The sequence below is a fragment of the Callithrix jacchus genome, chromosome 1, assembly GCF_049354715.1.
Source record: "Callithrix jacchus isolate 240 chromosome 1, calJac240_pri, whole genome shotgun sequence".
In the NCBI taxonomy this organism is placed as follows: Eukaryota; Metazoa; Chordata; class Mammalia; order Primates; family Cebidae; genus Callithrix; species Callithrix jacchus.
The window spans coordinates 65,851,200-65,878,451 of NC_133502.1; the positions used below are offsets into that span (position 1 = coordinate 65,851,200).

At 37.5% G+C, this 27,252-nt stretch overlaps 1 long non-coding RNA gene across 1 annotated transcript in view; it reads left to right on the forward strand.

Moving 5' to 3' along the window:
* The window catches only part of LOC144580520 (uncharacterized), a 32,213-nt gene extending 6,927 nt beyond the window's left edge, over positions 1-25,286 (forward strand). The window contains exon 2 of the long non-coding RNA XR_013530094.1: positions 4,544-25,286. This is a non-coding gene — a long non-coding RNA (uncharacterized LOC144580520). The remainder of the gene's footprint in view (positions 1-4,543) is intronic.
* Positions 25,287-27,252: the final 1,966 nt, after the last annotated feature.

Genomic DNA, 27,252 nt, shown 5'->3' on the forward strand with positions numbered 1-27,252 from the left:
TGTAATCCCAGCACTTTGGGAGGCCGAGGCAGGTGGATCACAAGGTCAAGAGATTGAGACCATCCAGGTCAACATGGTGAAACCCCGTCTCTACTAAAAATACAAAAAATTAGCTGGGCATGGTGGCGCGTGCCTGTAATCCCAGCTACTTAGGAGGCTGAGGCAGGAGAATTGCCTGAACCCAGGAGGCGGAGGTTGCGGTGAGCCGAGATCGCGCCATTGCACTCCAGCCTGGGTAACAAGAGCGAAACTCCATCTCAAAAAAAAAAAAAAAAGTCCAATTCTTTGACACTGTAGTTCCACTAACAGGAACCAGTCTGAAAGAGATAATCAGATATGAAATCAAAGATTTATGCATATTCACTAAGAGTATCAATAAAGGAAACAATCTGAATATTCAACAGTGGGAAAGAGTGGTTCAATAAACCATGGTGTATCAATCTAACAAAATATGCATCTATTAAAAATATTTAATGACAAATATTAATATTTAATATACACTTAAGATTTTTAGGTTATAAAACTTTTTCTCCTCATTTATTTAAAAATGCATGTATTTATATGCATAGGGTAAGGGTGGAAAAAGTACACCAAAATGTGTTCTGTGATTATGGTCATTTTTACCTTTGTATATTTTTTTTTTTTTGAGACGGAGTTTCGCTCTTGTTACCCAGGCTGGAGTGCAATGGCGCAATCTTGGCTCACCGCAACCTCCGCCTCCTGGGTTCAGGCAATTCTCCTGCCTCAGCCTCCCGTGTAGCTGGGATTACAGGCACATGCCACCATGCCCAGCTAATTTTTTGTATTTTTAGTAGAGACGGGGTTTCACCATGTTGACCAAGATGGTCTCCATCTCTTGACCTCGTGATCCACCCGTCTCGGCCTACCTTTGTATATTTTCTAAAATGAGCACATATTATTTTAACAATCAGAAAAAAGGTCATTAAAATAGAAGATTTTCTTCTAAATATTTAAATCAAATGACATATATTTACAGCTTTACATCACAAGGAGAGTTAATAAAGTAATGTAACCTATTGGTTACTTTTCATAAGTAACTTTTCATTTTGCATAGTTATAACAGTATCTGCCAGTGAATAATCTCTGCTTACTAAAATAATGTACAGGCAACTATAGAGTATTATGCAAGGGTATAATTTGAGGTTTCACATTTTGGTGGAAAAGTTGTTCAGGCAAATGTTGGTAGAATCTGTAAATCCATCTGTATAGCTATTGTACACTAACTATTTTATAAATTTTACAACAGTATTTTTAAATTTTATTATTTTTAATTGTGGCAAAAATTATAAATGGTAAATATAAAATTTACTATCTTCATTTTTAAGGGTACAGTTCAGTAGTGTTAAGTATATTCACATTGTTGTGTATAATATTTTATGGATAATGGCTATTGATTTTATAAAAATACATGCTTATTTATAAATAAACAATACGGAAAGTTACAGGAAAGTTTCTAAATCTCCTCAAATCCTAGATTTTACCATCAATATAAATGAATATTATTTTAGGATATGTTTCTATGCATTTATACAAATAAGGTCATTTTAATCTAAGATTAAAACATTACAGTATTTTTAAATTGAAAAGTATTAAGTTTAAACTTATTCTAATTTGGAGGACGAGAAATGGAAGGAACTGCTGAACTTTTGAAAATATTTCTTTGCCACAAGAGAGCTTAGTTCCTAAAATACCCAAGATTTTAAAAATTAAGACTTTAGAGAATTTTTAATCTGTATGTTTCAAATTCAGAAATGCCAGCAGACTCTGCTATGAAAAAATATATTTTTATTGGTTATGTTATTATTTTTACAAGGTCAAGTTTTAAAGTCAATTTTAATGTTTGTTTTGTAACTTTCATTAATTTAGTTATTTCATTTTGATCTATACTTAAAAAAATCCAGATCTTACAATAGGAAGTGAGACTAGAGAAATGGATAGGCCAGATCACCAAAGGAGCTGTGCGCCCTAGGAAAGAATTTGATTTTTGTTCTAAGTGTGATGAGGAGCAGGCAGATGCTTTATGCGGTAGAAGAACCACTCTGGTTGCTGCTAAGTATTTCAAGAATAATCACTGAGTATAAGAGATTGGGTAAATGGGTGTTACAGGACTGAAAAAAGCAAAAAGAGAGCACTGAGATAACAGATAAACTTGGGGAAGCAGCTGCTGCCCCTGGTACTGGGTAAAAACAGAAAGTTCCCAGAACCCAGGAGCTAGGAGGAGGGACTTGGCAGAGCTAGAACTCTGACCTCAGAGAAGGAAGTCCTGCCCATCTGCTGCTGGTACCCCTGGGAGGGTCTATTGGGGTGGGTCTAGGAGAGCCAAACACAGTTGCAATTTTGAGCTAACTACCATTGTCAGGGTGAAGGTCCATAGCTGGGGCAACACTGACAGGTACAGAAGGCCTATGAGGGAGAGCAAGTTATTTTCGCCTCTTCTTGACTTCTAGTTTTCCCCTACTATTTACTGCTAAAACATGGCAGGAATTCAGCTGGCAAAGTAGAAATATAGTTTGCAGAGCCCCAGTCTTAGCATCACAAAGCAGTGTGTATGGAAAGGTTTATTGCTGAGAGATAACAGCTTAATAACTGGGACAAAGAGGAATTAAGGATGATTTCTACGTTTTTGCCCATAGCAACTAGAAATTATGCCATTTATTAACATGGGGGAAGACTTAGAAGTAAAATGTGGAGGAGAAGAAAATCGAGAGATTTGTTTTAAATGTGCTAGCTTTGAGGTTCTTTTTAGATATCTGAGTGGAGTTGCTGGACAGGCAGAGTTGTATTGTGAGTGCAGAGCTCCACAGAGATATCAGGGTTAGTATATAAATTTTAGGAGTCCTACAATGGTAGACAGTATTTAATACCAAGAGATTGAAGACATAACCTTGGAGGGAAATGAATGTTGATGGTGGGTATGAGGAATATGCTTGGGACTCCCAAACATTTGAGAAGAGGAAAATGATCTGGCAAGAAGGTAGTTGCTGATCTCAACATGAGCACTTTAAGCGGTGCCATGGAGACAGTAATCCAGATTGGAATGGATTCAAGAGATAACGTAAGGTAAGGAAGTGGAGATTGCAATTACAGACAGTCTTTGAAGAACTTTGAAATAAAGGGGCTTCTATTCTCTTTGTAAGCAGATGTGGATATGGACTGTAGGGTGATGGAGAAAATGGGGATACAGGATATAGAAGGGATAATCACGAGAACAAAATGTTGGAATATGTAAGAGAAGATGGGACTTAGGACACAGTGAAGGGGTTTGCTTTAGATAAGAGCCCAGATAGTTGATCCTTTATAACAGGAAAAAAGTATATGAGTACAGATAAAAGCACATTAGTAGATTTGATGTGGGAAGATGAGTTTCTCTTGTGACAACTTCTATTTATCAATGAAAGAACAGTTTAAAGTGAGGAGCACAGAGATGTGGGAGATTTAGAAAAGAAGAGATGGGACATAATCATTTTGGAGAAGAAAAGAATGAATTCCTTAGGGGAATGTTCTGAGACTGCCAATCTTTTCTCTTGGTGACAATTTGACTTCCAGATATGTCTATTTCATTTCTTCCTGTTCCAAATTTATTTTGAAATAATTGCATTATTTTGGCCTCTGCTGCCTAACATTGTAGACACTTTCTTTTTCTAGCTGATTCTAATAATGCTTTTTTTTTTTTTTTGAGGCAGAGTTTCACTCTTGTTACCCAGGCTGGAGTGCCACTCTTGTTACCCAGGCTGGAGTGCAGTGGTGTGATCTCAGCTCACTGCAACCTCCGCCTGCTGGGTTCAAGCAATTATCCTGCCTCAGCGTCCCGAGTAGCTGGGACTACAGGCATGCGCCACCATGCCCAGCTAATTTTTGTATTTTTAGTAGAGACAGGGTTTCACCACGTTGACCAGGATGGTCTCAATGTCTTGACCTTGTGATCCACCCACCTCGGCCTCCCAAAGTGCTGGGATTATAGGCATGAGCCACCGCGCCCAGCCCTAGTAATGCTTTTAAAGGAGTTCTTTACTGTTGTTTTTCCCGTTTTGTAAAGTATATGTGCAGAGAGATTGTATGGTCTGCTTTCACTCCCCATTTTATCTGGAAGTCTAGAAATGTGTTTTTGTTTATTTATCTATTTATGAGACAAGGTCTCACTCTGTTGCCCAGGCCAGAGTGCTGTGAGGCAATCACAGTTCCCTGCGGCCTCGACCTCCTGAGCTCAGGAGTTCCCACCTCAGTTTCCACCTCGGCCTCTCAAAGTACTGGGTTCACAGTTCCCACCTCAGCCTCTCAAAGTACTGAGATTATAGGCATGAGCCACTGCATCCAGCCCTAGAATCATGTTTTTAAATGGACTACAATTCATATTTTTTTCAGATCATCCTGTGTATAAAAATATAACATAGGAGTCATAGTAACAGTATGTTATAATAGCCACCATTTACTGAATGCCTGTGAGCCAGGCACTATGCTAGGCACCTTATATACATGATCTCTAAAACTTACAATGACCCTACAAGCTAAATCTTATTTCCAGTTACTTCCACAAGAAACCTTTTTACTGATCGTAAAATCTTGCCTGAACCTCACACAGCTTCATCAAAATGAACAAGGTAAGAACAAATTTTTCATTTTTGTGTGTCAAAACTTAGCATTTAAGGCTGGGTGCAATGGCTCATGCTGTAATCCCAACATTTTGGGAGACTAAGGCAAAAGGGTCACTTGAGGCCAGGAGTTCGAGATCAGCTTGGGCAACATAGCGAAACCCCTCCTCTACTAAAAATACACAAAATTAGCCGAGTGTGGTGGCGTGTGCCTGTAATCCCAGCTACTTGGAAGGCTGAGGTAGAAGAATCACTTGAATGTCAGAGACAGAGGTTGCAGTGAGCCAAGATCATGCCACTGCGCTCCAGCATGGGTGACAGAGAAAGACCCTGTCTCAAAAAAATTTTTTAATTTTTTAATTAATTTTTTTTACAAATTAGCATTTAAGAGACTGTCATTTTTGAAGTACAAAATAACAGTTTGCACCAACGCAAACCAGCCTTTTAATGTCATATTATTAAATATGTCATATTATATTATTAAATTATTGGTGGGAGACTTGCTGAGAGACTCAAGGACCTTGGTAAATTAATTGAGGTATCCTTTGTTGAATTATCTTCATCATCAGCTGACATACTGAAAGCCTGCTGTGTCAAAATACTTAGTACATTGTATTTAACCATTATAATTTTACAAATTGTAGGACACGTATGTGTTTTGGAAATTTCATTTTTACTTGGATTTAAGTAACAGCAACTTTTCTCTTGGTCAACAATGTTTGTACACATACACACACACACACACACACACTCATGATTCTGAAAACATATCATTAGGACATAAACATATCTGATTACAGAAGTAGTAGTACATGGTAAGTGAGGAAAGTATGAAAATAGGTTAAAATAAAGGAAAAAATATTTTAAAGGACACCAGGAAAAAATAACTTAATAGTTCCTTTATTTAGAGGCAACTGTTGAGAGCTGACATATTTCCAGGCAGTTCCTTAAGCTGATGAGGTTTAAACTGCTTGTGTACAAGGCCTTTTTATATGATGAGGTTAATGAGGTTTAAACTGTTTGTGTACACTGCCTATTTATGATACATTGTCAGTGTACTGTTTGTATACACTGTCAGTGTATCATAAATGTTTCCTCAGATGTATCATAAAGTAAAAACTCTTAAAGAGTTTTCAGTGGCTGCATAATGTTCCTAGTATGAATTACTAGTTCCCTAAATGGTTATTTATTTTCTTATAAAGTTGTGATGAGCTTTTTTTTTTTTTTTTTTTTTTTTTGAGATGGAGTTTTCGCTCTTGTTACCCAGGCTGGAGTGCAATGACGTGATCTCAGCTCACAGCAACCTCCGCCTCCTGGGTTCAGGCAATTCTCCTGCCTCAGCCTCCTGAGTAGCTGGGATTACAGGCACGCGCCACCATGCCCAGCTAATTTTTTGTATTTTTAGTAGAGACGGGGTTTCACCATGTTGACCAGGATGGTCTTGATCTCTGGACCTCATGATCCACCCGCCTCGACCTCCCAAGGTGCTGGGATTACAGGCGTGAGCCACTGTGCCCGGCCTGTGATGAGCTTTTTTATGCATAAATCTGTTTTCCTAAGTTAGAATAAATTCCTAGAAATGAGGTAAAAGGTCAACCCTTTTTTGGGGGGGGGAGGGGAGATGGAGTCTCGCCCTCTTGGCAGGCTGGAGTGCAGTGGCTGATCTTGGCTCACTGCAACCTCCACCTCCTGGGTTCAAGTGATTCTCCTGCCTCAGCCTCCCGAGTAGCTGGGATTACAGGCACCCGCCACCACACCCAGCTAATTTTTGTATTTGTAGTAGAGACGGGGTTTCACCATGTTGGCCAGGATGGTCTTGATTTCTTGACCTCGTGATCTGCCCGTCTCACCTCCCAAAGTGCTGGGATTACAGGTATGGGCCACCGTGCCCAGCCTAAAAATTCAACATTTTTAAGCTTCGTTATCTGGTAAAAATTTTGCTGTAAAAAATTAAATTTCTCTTTTAATTCTCTACATTTTAAAATATTTTGATATTGAAAAATCTAAGGAGAAAAATTTATGTAGACTACCTTTTAAAGTTGAGAGTCGTATTTAAATTTAGACTCAAGGTTTTTGTTTTGATTTTATTCTTAATATTTTAACTTCTAAGGAAAAATCTGCTCTTCAAAACTCAACAGTGTTGCCTCCCAGCTGAGCATCAGTTTAATCTCATATGTATGGATTAAAATGACAAAAGCAAGTGAAAAAATAAAATAGTTATCAACTGTAATCTTGTCAGCTCCATTATTCAGTATTACTTAAACGAGACAAAGAAATGAGTTCAGTTCTCCCCTAAGAATGTTTTAAGTTGTACTGAGTATGACACAGAATTTTTAGGAAACATAAATCATTCCATTGTGCCCAGTACCACTCCTCCAAAAAAAAAAGACAAATTTAAAGTAAGTTCAAACTCTGTGGTCTAATTTTCAGTATTTTCTATAATCTGGTCTGCTCCAGCCTCAAATGTAACATATTGTAGTAGAAAGTAGAGTGTGCTGAATTTGGGAAGTAAGCATATGTAGAGAACACAAGTAGCAATGTTGGGATTGAAACTTTAGGTAAGATATTTAACTTTCCATTGTGTTAGTTTCCTTTGCAAAATTATGGATTTTGATTAAATGATCTCTAAAATCCCTTCAAACGTTAAGATTCACTTGTATGCATCTTTCTTTCCTACACCCAGCATAAGAATTTGAACCTACATCTGTCTGATTTCCCAAGTCTGTGCTCATAAACTTTGAATGTGCTGCTGGCCACGTTTCCCCCTTTTAAACTTAGCTGCAGAACCCTTTCTTTACTACTTGACCTATGAAACATATAACAAAATCATTTATCTTGAAATTTTGTAATATGCTACAGTTTCATTGAGAGAAATAATTAGGAAAAAAGTAAAAAATGAACTAATTTTAAAATCTGAATTTAGGTCTCTTAGTCTCTCAGAAAAGCATCACAAAATTAAATACCCAGAAAAATGCAGTAAAACTGCAGAATTTAGAGTTATGATTTGGGAGAGAGCATAATCCAATATATTTGCAAATTTGAAGCCAATAATATGAATAACTTCTGTTTCTTAGCTTTGCCCAGAAAATCAATTATTCCTTCAAATAGTTTGGATCTCTAATATATTCAATTTTTTTTTTTTTTTTTGAGATAGTATCTCACTCTGTCACCCAGGCTGGAGTGCAGTATCAGGATCTCGGCTCACTGCAACCTCCACCTCCCAGGCTCAAGTGATCCTCCTTCCTCAGCCTCCTGAATAGCTTGGCCTACAGGTACATGCCACTATCCCCAGTAATTTTTTTTATTTTTTGTCAAGCCGGGGTTTCGCTGTGTGGTCCAGGTTGGTCAAGAACTCCTGGACCCAAGCACTCTGCCTGTGTTGGTTTCCCAAAGTGCTGGGATTACATGTGTGAGCCACCGTGCCTGGCCGACTATATTTTCATTTATTATTTTTTGAAAAATATTACTAACTGCTAACTGGCCACCAATGCTGTAGCTTGTAAAACTAATACATTCATTTAGTATGTGCAAAATTACAGGTTGTGTTAAAATTCAAGATGTGAAAATTGAGGAAAGCTTCTATGCTTTTTCATACTGTTCGTGTCATTTCAGAAATTCTGAAAGTACATGCTTCTCTCTAGCCCTTTCACTTGCCATAAAGATCTCAATATAAAATGAGGGTCAAGGAAAATATTCTGTTACAGTGTCCCTCTGAAAACAGTCAAACTCATTATTTTTGGTCTGGTTTTGATATACAGAAATAAAACACATATGTATACAGATTTTATGTAACCATATTTACATATATGACATTTTTTCTTTGAAAGTAATGTTTTAAAATTGTAAACAGAATGTGTTAACTAGATAAATGTTAGAAACCACAAAAGTATTGTCATCTGTAATTCCACCAGCCAGAGAAAAAGCAATGTTAACACTCATGTTTCTTTCCTATATTTAAAATATATAGTTGTTAATTACTACCATATAGTTTTATGGCTTATTTTTGTCACTCAGTAGTTTATAATGACCATTTTTTCTAGTTACTGAATAGTTTTGAAAACCTGTTTTTAACATCTGCACAGTATTCCAACATATAGCTATACCAAAATTTATCAATCCCCTCATTTTTAAACATTTAGATTGTTCCCCAATTTCTACATTATGTAAAGATATTTTTAGAATCCATACTTGTCAACTAATAGTCAAAACACTATTGTTGGTTCTCTCTTCTTCTTGTTCCTTTGTGGTGGCAGGGGGAGTTGTTATTCCTTCTTCTCATGTACTCCAGCCTACACATGGCTTCCTCTCAACATGAAAACTCCACTCTGGACAATGTTACACAGCCTGTCCTTTCTCCTTTCTAAAACAGTATCATCCCTGAGTGAGGTCCATATTTCTGAAGCTCTCCTGCAGCAAAATAATGTGAATTAAAGCCAGTTCATTCCTGTATAAAGTCTGGATACTGTATATGTTAGTTTTAGCCAAAGCTGAAGTCCAGGAGATTAAAACCCCACCAGCAGACAATCATTTCTGTTAGCTATACTGAAAATATGACTTAGCAGTACATATATAGAGAGAGTGTTAACTATGACTTAGCTGATTTTGCCATGATTCTGAATGTGCTATTGTATAAATTGTTATTACACTGAAACATCGGTATAAATATACAACTAGGAAAAGTAAAATTTAAGGTTTTAACTGGTAAATTCACTGAAAAACCATAAAATCTGCTGTCTGGTTTTTGACTTTTTATAAGGTTATTTTGATAACTATCACATTGTGTATTAGCCTTGATACTTCTCCACTCATGCAGAAAAGTACAGAAATCAGGGAAGTGACACAGTGCTTTAAAATTATTCTAACTAGCCTGGCACTGTGGCACATACTTCTAGTCCTCACTACTCAGGAAGCTGAGGCAGGATAGCTTGAACCCAGAGAGTCAAGGCTGCAGTGAGCTATGATCACACCTCTGCACTCCAGCCTGGGCAACAGAACAAGACTTCATCTCAAAAAAATAAATAAAATAAATAAATGAATAAATAAAATAATAATAAATAAAATTACTCTAAAAAATCTTGAGTGAGTTAAAATCTTTTCAATTTAATAGCTTGTTTGAGAGAAGAGTATAACCTCTGTTATGTCTTGGTAAAAAGTAAACATAATTTTGAAAACTAATTTCAAGTGTCTATGAAGCACTTTAGCCTCTACAATATCAACTTGAAATCTGAAGAAATACTCATGTTAAGAATTATTTCTATCAGTAGCTCTGGACACTGTAGTCACAGATGGGAGGAGTTTAGTGAAGAAAGGAAACTTGAGTTGATATAATCCACCTCTCATTTTACAGATGAGGAACGTGAAGCACAGGTATATTAAATTAAATATCTTTACTGCTTGGAGCAGTGTACTTATTTTTTTTTAAGAAATGGAGGGGCTGTAATACTATTATGGCCTACTGCCTCCCGGTAGATAAAAGATTTTTGGAAGAATATTTAGCCATTACTATTGGAAAAACCCAAGAAAGAGATCATAGTTTGATCCTAAATATATATTTTCCTCTTAAGATTCTTGTTGGAGGATCCATTCCACCTTTGTCTGTTACCACAGACAAAAGGGAAGTTCTTTTACACAAATCAGTAGTCATCCACAATAAAACCCGTGAAAGTTGCAGTTAGTTGGCAAAGCTACAGCATTGTAGCACTCCTGGGAGGAACATTTACCTATATCCATATGTATGCATACCTTTAACCTCTCAATTGTGCTTCAGAAAAATCCTATTTGCATATATTACATTGTAAATGGTGACCACTGGAGTTGTGTATCATAGGGACATTGCATGTATGTTTTATATCTCAAATGAGGGTAAGCTAATTGCCATAACAGATCATCCCAAAAATGTCTAGTGGCTCAAAGTTGTTTCTTCCTAAACAAGTTTACTAAGCGTTCACTAGTTTCCAAGGTCTTTCTGTACCTAATCATTTAGGGCCTAACTTCCAAGGTTTCCTAGGAGGGGTCAGTCTGTTGGGAGTTTTTAGGGATAGAAGCTTAAAGTAGTGGATGTCACTTCCATTCTCATCCCACTAGCTAGTGCTTAGTCATATACCCACATCTAACTGCAAGGGAAGCTAGGAAATGAAATTTATCTGTATGGCCATGAAGTGAGAGCATGGATTTTGATGTCTAGCTGGCTATCATTGCTTACTTGGGTGCCCCCCTCCCTCACAGATTCCTAAGTGGTTACCAAAAAATAAATTAGCTGACACAATTATGCTTCAAATAGCAAAAGTTAGTAGTGAAAAAAAAGGGATTTTTAAGAACTAGCCTCTATCCTTTCCCTCCTTTAGGCAGAATTGTTAATTAATGCATACCAATAGTCAACTAGCAACTGAAATCTCAAAATGAGGAAAAACCAAATTTTTACAAGCATTACCTTTACATATATATTTAGATGGAGCAGAATTGTTAATTAATGCATTATCAATAGTCAACTAGCAACTGAAATCTCAAAATAAGGAAAAGGCGATTTTTTTACAAGCATTACCTTTACATATACATTTAGATGGAGTTTGGGTTGGTTTTCTTTTCCATCAACTAGTCAAATTCAGAACTCAGACTTACATCTCCTTGCTTGTTTTAGGGGCTACCCTATTATTAAATGATGCTTGAAAAATACTCGACTTTTTAAAACAAAGATAGCAGTTCCACAAATGAAAATAGCAGTAAGTTGGGTCTATTTGTTTCCTTTGGATAAGTTGTTATAATCAAACTGTACTCAACTATTCAGTTTTTAATAGAAGCACTGCATGGTTGCATTTCTGAAATCAAAACAGGAAGTATGCTATATAAATGTCAGTAAAACTAAAACTCCATTCTATGGTTTGATGTTTCTCTTCCCCCTATATTTTCATGTTAATGCCTGATTTTTTTGTGTACTTGAGAATGACTTCATAAAGGCAAACAGTAATCTTACCTGATTAGTTTTCTTTGACAGTCTAACAGTTTTAGGTTGGGCATGAGGGGCATAGGGGAAATCTGTGAAATAACATAATAATATAACTTTCATGGAGGGAAAGAGGCAAGAAACTGCTGTTAATTTGGCATCATTAGAAATTGCTTTTATATGCAGGCTGCCCAACTTTATTATTGCCAGAATACAATATGGATAGAGAAAGAGGCCGGAGTCTTTTAATTTAACTATTTGAAAATCTACTAGAGAAAATACTGTTGGACTTTGTAGTCTTATTTTGACACCTCAGAAATTCCTTAAATATGTTCCACTCCCTTAATTATTTCATGAGACAACTAAAGAGTGGCTTAAATACTGTGAAAATCCAGGATATTCCTGCTTGTTCTCTGTGAAGAATAAACTAGGAGTTTTCTTATAGTTAATTATTAATATTTCCAATATAACACCATTCCATAGAAATTTCTATAGACACTCCAAGAAAAGATTCAAACTGACCAGTCTAGAAGTTTTACATTACTTCAAATATTTCTGGAGAAATGTTACGAACATATAGGTGTCTCTGTAGCTTTAAAATGTTTCTCTTTAGAAAACAGTTTCTCGTCTTGGTTTGTACCTAAATTGAACACTGAAGAAACAATTTACAAAGTCACATACCATAGGAGTGAATAACAAAAAATAGGGCCTGAATAACTAAACTCCCTTGAAAGACCATATTGACACACAAGAAATGACTTAAAAGACAAAAGGTATCCTGCTTGTTTATGAGTCTTTTTTTTTCTTTTTTTGCAGCACATGAGGCACTGTTGAGTGGCACATATGCAATATATATAACATTTAAGGCATTATCTTGTGATTGAAAATAAACATACAGAAGATGTATGTGAAAAGTAACATAAATGAGGGTATGTTAATGAAGTGTAAACTACATAATTGCTCAAGGGATGTGGAAAATGACATGATTTAAATCTAGATTGATATTGGGTAGAAGTTTGCTGGAATAGGCAAATCTTTTTTTTTTTTTTTTTTTTTATACAGAGTTTTGCTCTTTTGCCTAGGCTGGACTGAAGTGGCATATGAAGGGGGACGATCTCAGCTCACTGCAACCTCCGCCCCTGGGGCTCAAGTGATTCTCCTGCTTTAGCCTCCCAAGTAGCTGGAATTACAGGTGACAGCCACCACACCCAGATAGTTTTTGTACTTTTAGTTGAGACAGGTTTTCACCATGTTGGCTAGGCTAGTCTCAAACTCCTGACCTCAGGTGATCCACCCGCCTTGGCCTCCTGCCCGGCTGGCAAATCTTATATAGAATTTTTTTTAAGGAGTGGTGGATTTGGATTGCCAGAGAGAAAAGATAACCATTCATTCATTCATCAGAGGTTTATTGAGTGCTTACTGTGTGCCAGGCATTGTTCTAGAGACACAGCAGCAAACAAAACTCTTATAGAACAGGAACAGGCAGGTCATCTCCCAGGCATGACACTGATAGGAACACAGAATACAAATAGGTGAGTAGAAAGAGATGAAATACAAAGGGAAAGAGCTGGTATTTGGGCTTATATGAATATTAAAAGGCGTTACATGCTAGATGTTTCTAAATGGGAGAAACATGCTGGAAAGATACTTAGCATGAATGAACTTATGTCCCTATGTTCAGAACAGACTGCTTTCCTGTCTCTATTGGTTGGCTCTTCTAGCCTCTTAGGAACCTTTATAATCACCAGTATGATCCAGTATAAATACTGCACATATGAAGGTTCCCAGTTGAGGAATTTGAAAGCAAAAAGGGAAAGAATGGCTGGCAAAGGCTTCAATCTTCTGTGTCCTTTTATATTCCCAATGGCTAGTATAAAATACTATCATCAATCTCTTCCTTGCAACAACCTCTGATTTGATATTTGTCTGCATTGTGACTCAATTCCTGAAGGTTCTGTTCTTCATTCCTTTCTGGTAGAATCACTGAAAAGAAAGGAAATTACATTTACATTTTCTTTTTCTAGTCAATCAGGTTTTTCTTATTCGCACAGCAACACTTCTCTATGGAGAGTTTGATGAAAAGTATTTTATGTTTTATATAGGCTAGTGGGGAAATGGGTATGGTTAGGATGGGAGGCTAGGGGAAATATCAGGAGGCTATGTAGTATAAGCTTGACATTTAATAGCTGGGATTAAATAGCAGTTTTTAAAAACTAAAACATATCTGCAGTATTTTACAAAGAAGTAACTGTAAGAAGTAACAAGTTTAGCAATCATTTACCTACAAGGGAAGAAATAAAATAAGGAAATGAACCTAAGATTGTAACTTAAAGGTCCAAAAACTTGTTTGTCACCAATAACAGCCAAGAAATTTGGAAGAAATACCTTGAAGAAAAAAAGTGAACTTAATGTCAGATCTAAGTGGGATATTACTAGAAGACAGAGGACAAAATTTCTTGATAAGCTATCTGGCCTGAATGTACATGTGAAAGTTGTTATCATACAGAAATTGAGTCCAGGTTCACTGGCTCATGTCTATAATCCCAGCACTTTGGGAGGTCTTGAGCCTAGGCATTCAAGACCAGCCTGGGCACATGGCAAGACCCATCTCTACAAAAAATTTTAAATGGCCAGGCATGGTGGCATGCCCCTGTAGTCCCAGTTACTCCAGAGGCTTAGGCAGGAGGATCACCTGAGCCCAGGAGTTGGAGGCTGAAGTAAGCCTGCACTCCAGCCCGGGTGACAGCAAGACCCTGTTTCATTAAAATAAATAATTAATAAAAGTAAAATTGATTGACACTCTATGGACTTATGAGGAAATGGAATGAAGAACAAATGGTTATATATGAACTTTGGTTGCAAGATAAGTTATCAATTTCTGACCAAAAATATCTGAGTAACATACTGTATGATTCCACATATATACAACTCTGGAAAATGCAAACTGTTCTATAGTGACAAAAAGCAGACCAGTGGTTTCCTGGGGAGATTATAAGAGGAGGGAAGGATTATAAAGAGGCACTCTTAGGAATGATGGCTATCATCAGTTTTTTTCCATCAGTTTCTAACTTTAATGTGGTTTATCTTTTTTTTTCTTGCCTGATTGCCCTGGTCAGAACCTCTGATGTTGAATGAAAGTGGTCAGAGCAGATATCTTTGTATTATTCTTTAACTTAGGTGGAAAGGAAAAGCATGGAGTCTTTCATCATTATGCATAAGGCTAGCTGTAGGATTTTTACAGATATCCTTTATCTGGTTGAGAAAGTATCCTCCTATTCCTAGTTTGCTAAGAGTTGTTTTTTTTTTTATTTTTTATTTTTTGGGGGGGGAGGAAGGCAGGAAGGAAGGGAAGAAGGATGGTAGGGAGGAAGGAAGGGATTGAAGGAAGGAAGGAAGGGAGAAAGCGGGGAGGGAGGGAGGGAAGGAAGGGAAGAAAGGAAATCAAGCAATGAAAGAGACATTGCCAACCTGGATCTAGAGGTTTACAAGTTGATTTCTTTTTTTTTTTGAGAGAAGGAAAGAAAAAAAAAAATAAGTAAAGGAGAGGAAGAAAGAGGAAGCGAAAGAGGGAGAGTAAATGGAAATATTGCTTTATTTTGAAAAAAATTGGGTATTAATAATGGCCAATCAATGTTTCATTTAAACTAATAGCTAGGTGTGATGTGGTATTGACAAGAATGTATATTTTGTGTATTTGAAGTGGAGAACTCTATAAATATTTATTAAGTTTACTTGTTCTGGATCTGAGTTCAAGTCCTTGATATCCTTATTAATTTTCTGTCTCATTGAATCTAAGTCTCCTATCTGGGTGTTAGGATCGTTAGCTCTTGTTGTTGCATTGATCCTTTTACCACTATATCTTTGTTGCTTTAAAATCTATTTTATCCGATACAAGAATTGCAACTCCTGCTTTTTATTTATTTATTATTTACTTTTGCTCTCCATTTGGTTGGTAAATCTTTCTCCATCCCTTTGTTTTGAGTCTTTGTGTATCCTTGCATGTGAAACAGGTCTGGATGTAACATGCCGTTGGGTTTTGGCTGTGTCTTTTGATTGGGAATTTAGTCAATTTAAATTTAGGGTTACTGCCATTTGATGTTGACTGGCTGTTTTATCCATTTGTTGGTGTAAATTCTTCTTTATGTTGGTGCTCTTTACTTTTTGGTGTATTTTTAGAAAGGCTAATACTGGTTGTTTCTTTCTGTGTGTAATGCTTGTTTCAGAAGCTCTTGTAAAGCAGGCCTGTTGGTAATAAAATCTCTGAGTTCTTGCTTGTTCATAAAAGATTTTATTTTTCCTTCAGTTGTGAAGCTTAGTTTGGCTGGATATGAAATTCTAGGCCGAAGGTTCTGTTCTTTGAGGATGTTGAATATTGGCCCCCACTCTCTTCTGGCCTATACAGTTTCTGCCGAGAGATCTGCTGTAAGTCTGATAGGCTTGCCTTTGTGGGTAATCTGAGCTTTCTCTCTGGCTGCCCTTAGTATCCTCTCCTTCATTTCAACCCTGGTGAATCTAACGATTATGTGCCTTGGGGTTGCTCTTCTTGAGGAATATCTTTGTGGTGTTCTCTGTATTACCTGGGGTTGAATGTTGACCTGCTTTGCTAGTTCAGGAAAATTTTCCTGAATAATATCCTGAAGGGTATTTTCCAGCTTGGATTCATTCTCTCCGTCGCATTCAGGTACACCTATCAAACGTAAATTTGGTCTTTTCACATAGTCCCACATTTCTTGGAGACTTTGCTCATTCCTTTTTATCCTTTTTTCTCTAATCTTTTCTTCACGTTTTATTTCATTAAGTTGGACTTTGACCTCTGATATCCCTTCTTCTGCTTGAACAATTCGAGTGTTTAAACCTGTGCATACTTCTCGGAGTTCCTGTATTGTATTCTTCAGTTCCATTAATTCACTCATACTCCTCTCTAAGTTGTCTATTCTCAATAGGATTTTATCAAACCTTTTTTCAAAGTTCCTAGTTTCTTTACATTGGGCTACAACATGTTCTTTTAACTCACCGAAACTTGTTATTATCCATTCCTTGAAGAGTGATTCTGTCATCAGGAGGCGCTCGTTCTCCATCAAGCCTTGTCCCATTGTTGATGTGGAACTGGGATCATCTTTAGAGGGAGAGGCGTTCTGACTTTGAGTATTCTCAGCTTTTTTACGCTGGTTTCTTCCCGTCATTGTAAATTTATCCTCCTGTCATCTTTGAAATTACCAACTTTCAGATTAGGTCTCTTGAGTGGACGTCCAGGTTGTTAGTTCCCAGGGCCAGAGCAGCGGCGTTAAAACTGATGGTGCTTTTCTGCCCAGGATTCTCCTGTAGGGCTTCCTTCTTGTTTCCGTAGTAGGCGACTCTGCCTTCCCGGGGCTCCAAACCTCGGTCAGAAGGGGAACCGGTCCCGTTTACTCTGCGCCGAGCGCTGCCGCGCCGAGGTGCCAGCGGAACCGCTGCGCCAACCACGAGAGTCGCGCTGGCGACCCGTGTGTTTCCACCACTGGGGGATCTTCTGCTCCGTGAGTGACCAGACTTTGTCTGAAAGTGTGGCGTCCTCTAGTTCTCCACGCCTTCCCTGAGAGCTGCAATCCCGGGATGTTAGCGATCGGCCATCTTGGATCGTTCTCTCGAGTTTTTTTTTTTTTTTTTTAAATCAGGAACAAACATAGGATTTTGTCAGAATTTTTTGTGTGTCTATTGAGATGATCAGATTTTCGTTTTTAGCTTAATATGGTGACTTAAATGATTAATTTTTTAATTTAAAGCAATGACATATTTTTGGGATAAACCTCATCCAGTAATATTAGCTTTCTCATATTTTGTTGGATTTGATTTGATATAGTTTAGAATTATTACATCCATAATCAGGAAGGAAACTGGCCTGTAGTTTTCTTTTCTTGTAATGGCTTTGTATAGTTTAGGTACCAGGGTAATGCTGGCCCCAAAAAATAAATTAGGAAGTATTCCTTCCTTTTCAGTTTTCTGGAAGATTTGTGTATAATTGGTATAAACAGTGTTATCCCTAAATGTTTGGAAGAACTCACCAGTGTTTTCTTTATGAGAATATTTTTAAGTACTAATTTTTTACAAAATAGATCTATAGCTATGGAGGTTATCTATTTCTTTTTTTTTTTTTTTTTTTTTTTTTTTTGAGACAAGGTCTCACTCTGTTCATCAGGGCTCAATCTTTTGAGCTCAAGTGATCCTCCTACCTTAGCCCCCCAGGTAACTGGGAATAGTCATGAGCCACCACATCGAGCTTTTTTTTTTTTTTTTTTGGTATTTTTATGGGTGTTTTGTCACATTGCCCAGGCTTGTCATGAACTCCTGGACTTAAATGATCTGCCCACCTCAGACTTCCAAAATGTTGGAACTACAGGCATGAGCCACACACCTGGCCTTTATTTCTTTCTGTGTGAGCTTTGGCAGTCCCCCTGCCTCCCAAGATGGAGTCTCACTCTGTCACCCAGGCTGGAGTGCAGTGGCGAGATCTTGGCTCACTGCAACCTCTGCGTCCCAGGTTCAAGTGCTTCTCTTGCCTCAGCCTCTCAAGTAGCATGTACCACCACCCCCAGCTAATTTTTTGTATTTTCAGTGGAGACGGGGTTTCACCGTGTTAGCCAGGCTCATCTCGATCTCCTCACCTCATGATCTGCCCACCTCAGCCTCCCAAAGTGCTGGGATTATAGGTGTGAGCCACCGCGACCAGCCGCTTTAGTAGTTTATGTCTTTCAAGGAATTTGACAATTTCATCTAAGTTGTTGAATTTTATTTGCTTAAGGCTTTCATAATATTCTTTTGTTATCCTTTAAGTATCTGTAGAATTCGTCATATTTCACCTCTCATTCCTGATATTGGTAATGCATGTCTTCTTTTTTTTTTCCCCGATCAGCCTGGCAAAAGGTTTATCAATTTTATTTATCTCAAAGAACCATAGTTTGTTTCATTAATATTCTCAATTGATTTTGTTTTCCATTTCATTGATTTGCAAATCAATGATCTTTATTCTTTATTTTCTTTTGTTCGTGTTTAATTTGTTATTTTCCAATTTCTTAAGGTGGAAGCTCATTGACTTGAAACCTTTTATATTTTCTAATATAAGCATTTTGCTTATGTCTTCCTACATACTGATTTAGTGACATGCCACAAAATTTGATAATGCTTTGTTTTTATTTTCATTCAGCTCAAAATGCTTTCTAATTTTACTGCATTTCTATTTTAATCAATGTGTTGTTAGAAGGTTATTTAGTAGCATGTTATTTTGTTTCCAAACATCTGGAGATTTTCCAGACAGCTTTGTTATTGATTTCTAATTTTAATTCTACTGTAGTTAGAAGACATAATCTGTATGATCTGAGTCCTTTAAAATTTACCAAGACATGTTTTATGGCCTAGAACAGGGGCCAGCAAACTTCTATAAAGGGTCAGACAGTAAATATTTTAAACTCTGTGGGCCACATATGGTCTCTGTCACGTATTTTCTTTCTTTCTTTTTAAAGAAATCTTTCAAAATGTGAAAACCATTCTTAGTTCATGGGCTATACAGAAACAGACTATAATTTGGCCTCAGGGCAAAAGCTTGCTAACCTCTGTCCTAGATATGATCTATCTGGGTAAATGTTTCATATGTACTTTAAGAGAATATATACTCTATTACAGGTTGAGTATACGCTATCCAAAATGCTTGGGACCAGAAACTTTTCAGATTTCAAAGTTTTTTGGATTTTCTGAATATTTGTATTTATATAATGAGATATCCTGGGAATAGGACTCAAGATATTGGGTCATGTTGGTGCTCAAAAAAATTTTGGATTTTGGAGCATTTTTTATTTCAGATTAGGGATGCTCAACCCCTGTACTGTTTGGTTAGTGTTGCTTGAGTTTATTATGTCCTTGTAGGTTTCTACTTGTTTTCCAGTTATTTAAAAGAGGGGTACCGAAATCTCTGACTATAACTCCATGGATTTGTCTGTTTTTTCTTGTACTTCTGTCAGTTTTTGATTCACATATTTTGAAGCTTTATTATTTGAGACAAAACCATGTGGGATTATTGTATCCTTCTGATTAACTAGCCCTTTTATTATTATAAAATGGCCTTCTTTATTCCTGGTAATATTATTTGCTCTGAAATCGACTTTATTTCATGTTAATATAGCCACACCAGTTTTCTTTTGACTAATGCCAACATCAGTATGATGTATCTTTTTCCATTCTTTTACTTTTTTTTCTTTTTTCTTTTTGAGACAGAATCTCTGCTGTCCAGGCTGCAGTGCAGTGGTGTGATCACCACTCACTACAGCCTTGACCTCCTGGGCTCAAGCTATCCTCCCACCTGAGCCTCCCAAGTGGCTGAGACTACAGGCATGTACCACCATACTTGGCTAATTTTTTGTGGAGACAAGATCTCACCATATGCCCAGGCTGGTCTCAGACTCATGGGATCAAGCAATCCTCCTGCCTTGACCTCCCAAAGTGCTGAGATTACAAGCATGAGCCACTGCACCTGGTCATCCTTTCACTCTTAATGTTATTGTGTCTTTGTATGTAAAATGTGTGTGTGCGTGTATGTGTGTTTTGTTTTTTGAGATGGAATCTCATTTTGTCTCCAGGCTGGAGTGCAGTGGTATGATTGCTGCTTACTGCAACCTCCGTCTCCTGCATTCACGTGATTTTCCTGCCTCAACCTCCTGAGTAGCTGGGATTATAGGCACCCACCACCACACCTGGCTAATTTTGTATTGTTAATAGAGACGAAGTTTCGCCATTTTGGTCAGGCTGGTCTTGAACTCCTGACCTCAGGTGATGTACCTGCCTTGACCTCCCAAAGTGCTGGGATTAAAGGCATGAGCCACCACCCTTGGCCTAAAATATGTTTCTTATTGAGAGTATGTAGTTGGATTTTGTTTATTTTCTTTTCCCCCAGCATCCAACATTTTTTGTTTTGATTTAAGACAGGTCTCACTCTGTCCCCTACTATGGAGTGCAGTGGCACGATAATGGCTCGCTGCAGCCTTGACTTCCTGGGCTCAAGCAATCCTCCTGCCTCGGCCTTCCAAGAAGCTGAGACTACAGGCATGTGCCACTATACCCAGCTAATTCTTTTCTGAATTGTTTTATAGAGATGGAGTTTCACTTGTTGCCCAGGCTGGTCTTGAACTCCTAGGCTCAAATGATCTGCCCACCGGATTACAGGCATGAGTCACTGAGCCCAGGCCAAAATATTTTTAATACGAGTAGAGGATCCAGGGTTAGTTTTTATAGCCTCGGCTGGCCCATCAGCTTCTGATATGCTTGAACTTTGGCCCTTAGAATGGACACAGGGTTTAGAGTGGCTGTGCTGGGTTCCCAGAGCCTTGCCAAAATGCCACCAACACCTCTTGGCCCTTGTGAGGACGAGAGATCAGGATGGTGCCACAGCCTTTGGGGGTGTTCTGGGCCAGCTGTTCCAAGGTGAGAATCTTGTCCCCAGCCTTGTGGATTTTGCTGCAGGAGCAATCGTTCATATGCAGTGCACACACCTTCGGTTTGGGCACCTCCTAAACCCATTATGGTCCCCACAACCACAGCTGTTTCGTTTTCCTGGCCAGGAAGCTTCATCTTCCAGATCATCCAGGAAAGAGACAGAGATGGTCACTTGGTGCAACTCATAAATAACATCTTCAGCACAACTTGGTTGAAGGTGGAGTTTCTTTTGGCCAGAAACATACACAGCTTAACCAACAGCCTTCGGTAGATGTCCTGGGTTTTGGGCTCCTGGTGTTGAACGTTTCATTCCTTGTTGTGGCAGTTGACTTCCATGATGGTGCCTCCTGCTCATCCAGGTCCAAAAGAAGTCTTGCTTTTTATCTGACAATCTTTGCCTTTTAAATAGGATGTTTAGATAATATACATTTAATGTGATTGCTGGTATGATTAGAGTCTATCACCTTGCTGTTTTTCTATTAGTTTCACCTCTTATTTGTTCCTTTTCCCCTTTTTTCCAACCTTGTTTTGGGTTATTTTTTTTGTGTGTGATTCTATCTTACCTCCTTTGTTGATTTATTAGCTATAACTGTTTTATTATTCCACTGGTTGTCTTAGGGCAGTATACATCTTCAAACTACCACAGTCTACCTTCAGTCTACTTGATATTAAGGAGTTATTTGTTTTCTTATGTCTGAAAACATCTTTATTTTGCCTTTGTTTTTTGAATGATATTTTGCTGGGTATCAAATCCTAGGTTTACATTTTTTCTTCTTTCAGAACTTTATGTTCTACTGTCTCTTCACTTGCAATGTCTCTAATGAGAAATCTGCGGTCAATCTTCATTACTCTATAACATGTATTTTCTCTGGCTGCTTTCAATATATTTTATTGGTTTTGAACAATTTGATTATGACATTCCTTGGTGTAGTTTTCTTCTTGTTGAGCTTCTAAAATCTGTGAATTAATAGTTTTTGTCCAATCTGAAAATTCTGACCATTATTTTTTCAAAGATCCCTTTTGTATCTGCCTCTCCTCTCCTTTGATGTCTCTAATTACGTATACATAAGGCTTCTGGAGGTTTGTCCCATAGCTCACTGATGCTTCCGTCATTCTTTTCTTTCTCTTTCATTTTTGAATAGTTTATTTTGCTATATCCTTCAAGTTCACTAATCTTTTCTTCTGCCATGTATAATCTGCTACAACTATCATTAGTAGATCTCAGATATTGTAGTTTTCATCCCTAGAACTGCATTTTGTTTTTAAAAAAGTCTTTCATGTTTCTACTTTCTGAAAATATAGAATATAGCTATAATAATGTTCAGTGTCTTTACTAATTCTATTATCTTTCTATGTTTAAGGTAACTTTCAGATGACTGATTATTCTCATCATTGTGGATCATTTTTCTGGCTTCTTTGCATGCTTGGCAAGGCATTATTAATTTTATCTGTTGGTTGCTGAATATTCTTCTGTTCCTCTAAATGTTCCTGAGTTTTGTCCTGGAATGCAGTTAAGTTACTTGGAAAAGTCTGATTCTTTGGGTCTTATTCTTGTGATTTGTCAAGGAGTGCTCAGTCTGTGGCTCATTACTTAGGGAATAATAATGCAATAGCTAAATAATATACTTCAAGGCAATCTTTTAGTTTAGGATTTAGCCCTGCAAAAGACTTACTAAATGATCTTAGCAACATAGTTAATCCTCTGATAAAAAAACATGAAAATAATAATTTCAGAAAAATTCACTTTCATTAAAAACTGCAAAGTGCTGAAAAGAAAAAGTGAGAGGGAGAGAAACTGAGAACAGTGGGTACTTCATAGATTAACTTTGTGAGTAAAAATGACTTGGTTAAGAATTGGTCTCTAAAATATGAATGTATTTCATTCTGAGGATAGTGGTTGAAAACAGAGACATTAGGGGCAGACAGACTTGGATGCACATCAGACTCCTCCACACGTTATAACTCAACATATATGAACCTCAGTTATCTGATCTATAAAATGCCATGTTCTTTTACAAAGTAATTGTGAAGAACAAAAGCTGTTAATTTCACCAATTAAAATATACAGAAAAAAGGAACTTAACCATTCCCTGAAAATCAAGCAAACTATACATCTAAATTATATATCCAAATATTCTCCCCTTTTCTGTCTATCTCACAATTTTCAAATGGTTTTGAATCAACAAACATTCACAATTTAAAGAATACATCCCTAGTGAGAGTATATGATTCAAATCCTATACACATATTATCCTTGCTTATTTCCTTGTAATACAGCTATTCTGCCTGTATCAGCTTAATAACACTTAATTCTAGAGCCCCACAATTTTTCAGTTGAATATAAAAGATAATGCCATCTCAAATAGATTCCATTGCTAAAATTAAATTCCATTAACTCTATGTGCAGACAGCATACTGTTGAATTGAAGCAGTCCAAAGTGAATTAATGCTTAAGCCCACAGCTGATAACATAAGTCCATTGTTCTTCAACAAATCTCACTTGAGAAAAATCAGGTAAAATGATTTCCATTCCTAAAGCATGTATGAGCTTTTATGGCCAAATATGTCCTCTTCAAGAAGACAGTACAAAAGTTATATGAATCCCTTTTGTTTTATTCTACCAATCACTTGTTTGAACACTGCTACCTATTCGCAATTTTTGTTTTGCCTAGTAACTAGAACTGAAAACTTACCACACAGGATAAACTAGGTCACTCTATAACTCTGGATTTGTTTTTATGTTTTTAAAAAGTAATAAAACTCATAATTTGGTAAGCATTTTAGAATACCATTAGATAGGAATCTTCAAGAATTGGAAACCAAGAATCTCTGCTAACCCATTTTCGTGACCTACATTCTTTTCTACCAGTGAAGGCTTTATTTCAGAAGTATTGATTTGCTTATTTTTACTCCAGTTTTTTCATATTCCAGCAGCCTCTCTCACGTCTATCTATTCCTTTCTAAAATTCTACTGTTCTGAGCTCTGAGCTTTATGTGCCAAGCTTGAGAAACAAACTCTAATAAGTAGTCCCCTTTGTAGTCATAATGCATGGATAGTTGAGAAGCTGATACACATTGGAAAGGTGGGACTATGGCCCTAGCCAGCACATGAAATCATTCACTTTATTTGTACAATAAGATTGTCTCATGGCATTAATAATGATGAAGTATATATGATTATTAGCGCAAATATAAAAAGATACTTCTGAATTTTTACTTTGTGAATTTCAGTTTCTGTGACACTCTCACATTTGAAGAGGGTGAGCATCAATCAGTCTATTTCTTGACATATACTACTATATACAGCTCTGGCTAAACCATAAAAGAAAAATGGAGGCTGGGCATGGTGGCTCACACCTATAATCCCAGCACTTTGGGAGGCCAAGGCAGGTGAATCACCTGAGGTCAGGAGTTCAAGATCAGCCTGGCCAACATGGCAAAACCCCATCTCTACTAAAATACAAAAATTACCCAAGCCATGGTGGCGCACACCTATAATAATCCTAGCTATTCGAGAGGCTGAGGCATGAGAATCACTTGAACCTGGGAGGCACAGGTTGCAGTGAGCCAAGATCATACCACTCGACTCCAGCCTTGGAGACAGAGTGAGACTTCCAACTCAAAAAAAAAGGCCAGCTGCAGTGGCTCATGCCTGTAATCCCAGCACTTTGGGAGGCCAAGGTGCGTGGCTCTCTTGAGGTCAGGAATTCGAGACCATCCTGGCCAACATGGTGAAACCTCTTCTCTACTATAAATACAAAATAGGTGTGGTGGTGTGCACCTGTAATCCAGATACTCAGGAGGCTGAGGCAAGAGAATTACTTGAACCCATGAAGTGGAGGTTGCAGTGAGCCAAGATTAGGCCACTGCACTGCAGCCTGGGTGACAGAGCAAGACTCTATCTCAGAAAAAAGAAAGAAAGAAAGAAAAAGATGAAAAGAGCTTATTCTTCAACTATTAGCTTAGAACCTTGCCTCTGAAAGTCCTGCTTGGGACAAGGGGGACTTTTGGTGTACCAGCAGGGGTTAAAAGCCACTGAATAAACATGGGGCATCTCCTTACATATCAGCCTCCCTCAGAGATTTTGAAAAAATGTATAATCAAGCCAGGCTCAGTGGCTCATGCCTGTAATCCCAGTACTTTGGGAGGCTGAGGTGGGCCAATCACGAGATCAAGAGATCTAGAGCATCCTGGCCAACATGGTGAAACCCCATCTCTACTAAAAATAAAATTAGCTGGGTGTGGTGGTGCGCGCATGTAGTCCCAGCTGCTCGGGAGGCTGAGGCAGGAGAATTGCTTGAACCTGGGAGGTGGAGGTTGCAGTGAGCTGAGATCACACCACTTCACTCCAGCTTGGTGACAGACCGAGATTCTGTCTCAAAAAAAAAGAAAAAAAAAGTGTAATCATTATATTTTACTAAATATAGGCACATTTGGTATATGACATTATATTTACATTAAATTTAAGATAAAACATGAAGCTAAAGAAAATTCTGGCTTGGAACCAAGTTTTTAAGGCAATTGTTCACTCTTCTCTGCTATTAACCATATTTTTGTGAAAAAGTTTGAGATGCAGTGATTTTGATGACTATTCAAGATTGGTATATTAATACCCCTACTAGTTATGAAGGTAGATGGTGGTGATGGTTACAACATTATGAATGTATTTAATACCACTGAACTGTATACTTGATAATGGTTAACGTGATACACTTTATGAGTATTTTGCTACAATTTTTAAATTTATGGAAAAAAAAACCTCTACTGAAGTTGAATATTATCAACAATTGTAGACTATTTTAAGAGGTTTTTCTTTAACTTGAATATGCATTTCTGAAATGACTGCTATATCCTATATTCAGCTCATGAATCATCTCTTACTGTGCTCATGAAAACTATACTTGAGTCCAAGTTTTAAAAATACCCATCATTCTTTTGTGAAGAAAGACTTGTATTTAACAGTTCTCACTTGTGTGGCTAACAGCATGCCTGCATCAGTCAATACCTCAACGCTGTCCGCTGTCCATTGTCCAGGGTCCCAATCCTGGATGGAATGCACATAGACAAGCCTGTTGGAAATGGTCCTAAAATAAAGATAAATAGTATCTCTATGAAGCCCCTACCAGAAAATCTTCTAAGAATCCTAAGAAAATAAGTAAGGCAAAAATTCAGCTATTATGCCAGATATGGTGGCTCACACTTATAATCCCAACACTTTGGGAGGCCAAGGCGGGCGAATCAGCCGACATCAGGAGTTCAAGATCAGCCTGGCCAACATGGTGAAACCCCATCTCTATTAAAAATACAACTTAGCCAGGCATGGTGGCTCCTGCCTATTGTCTCAGCTATTTGGGAGGCTGAGGTGGCAGAATTGCTTCAACCCAGGAGGCAGAGGTTGCAGTAAGCCAAGATCATGCCATTGCACTCCAGCCTAGGCGACAAGAATGAAACTGTCTTAAAAAAAAAATAGCTATTAGATTTTTTGCTTTACCAGTAGAAAAAACTTGAGTGGAATCAATATAAATGCCCCAAAATATGAACTGCTTAAATTATAGTACATCCTTATATTTCATAAGAAAATACTTATTTAGCCATTAAAGTATATAATGAATATTGCTAGGAAAAAATATATACAAACAACAAACAGGTATAAAGTTTAATAACAAAGGGTGTTGGGGGTAGTTATTTCTGGCTGATGGGATTATTTTTTCCTACATCCTGCTCATTTGTATTTTCTTTAACATCAATTGCTTATAATAAGAAAATCTAAAGTTTTCTGAAATACTTATTCAACATGAGCTTATCATTCACTTACTAATTCAAATATTTTCATTTGTTGAATTAATTCAGACATAGTCCTTGCCCTCATGTCTTTTAATTTATGAGAAAAAAAAAAAGGCATGGTTAAACAATATTGGGAATTTTTTACTCCTCTCTTCATTCTCATTAATTACTCAGTCATTCCCTCTTGTTGAAGACTCTGGCCTTTTGCTAACAGTATCGGCTTCCGCTGCATTTTCTGCTATCACCTCCCACTTCAGTGTCCATATGGAAAACCCATTGAGAAGTTATGAACTCTGACTCCATAAAACCACTTCATTCATCAATCCACACCCAAAGCCACACCCTCAACCTTCTGATAACTTGCATTCTTACCTAATTTTGACACACATTCATCAACTATTCTCATTTCTTCAAACTACAGTCTCCCACATGCTTCATATCTTTTCCTATCCAGCCTGG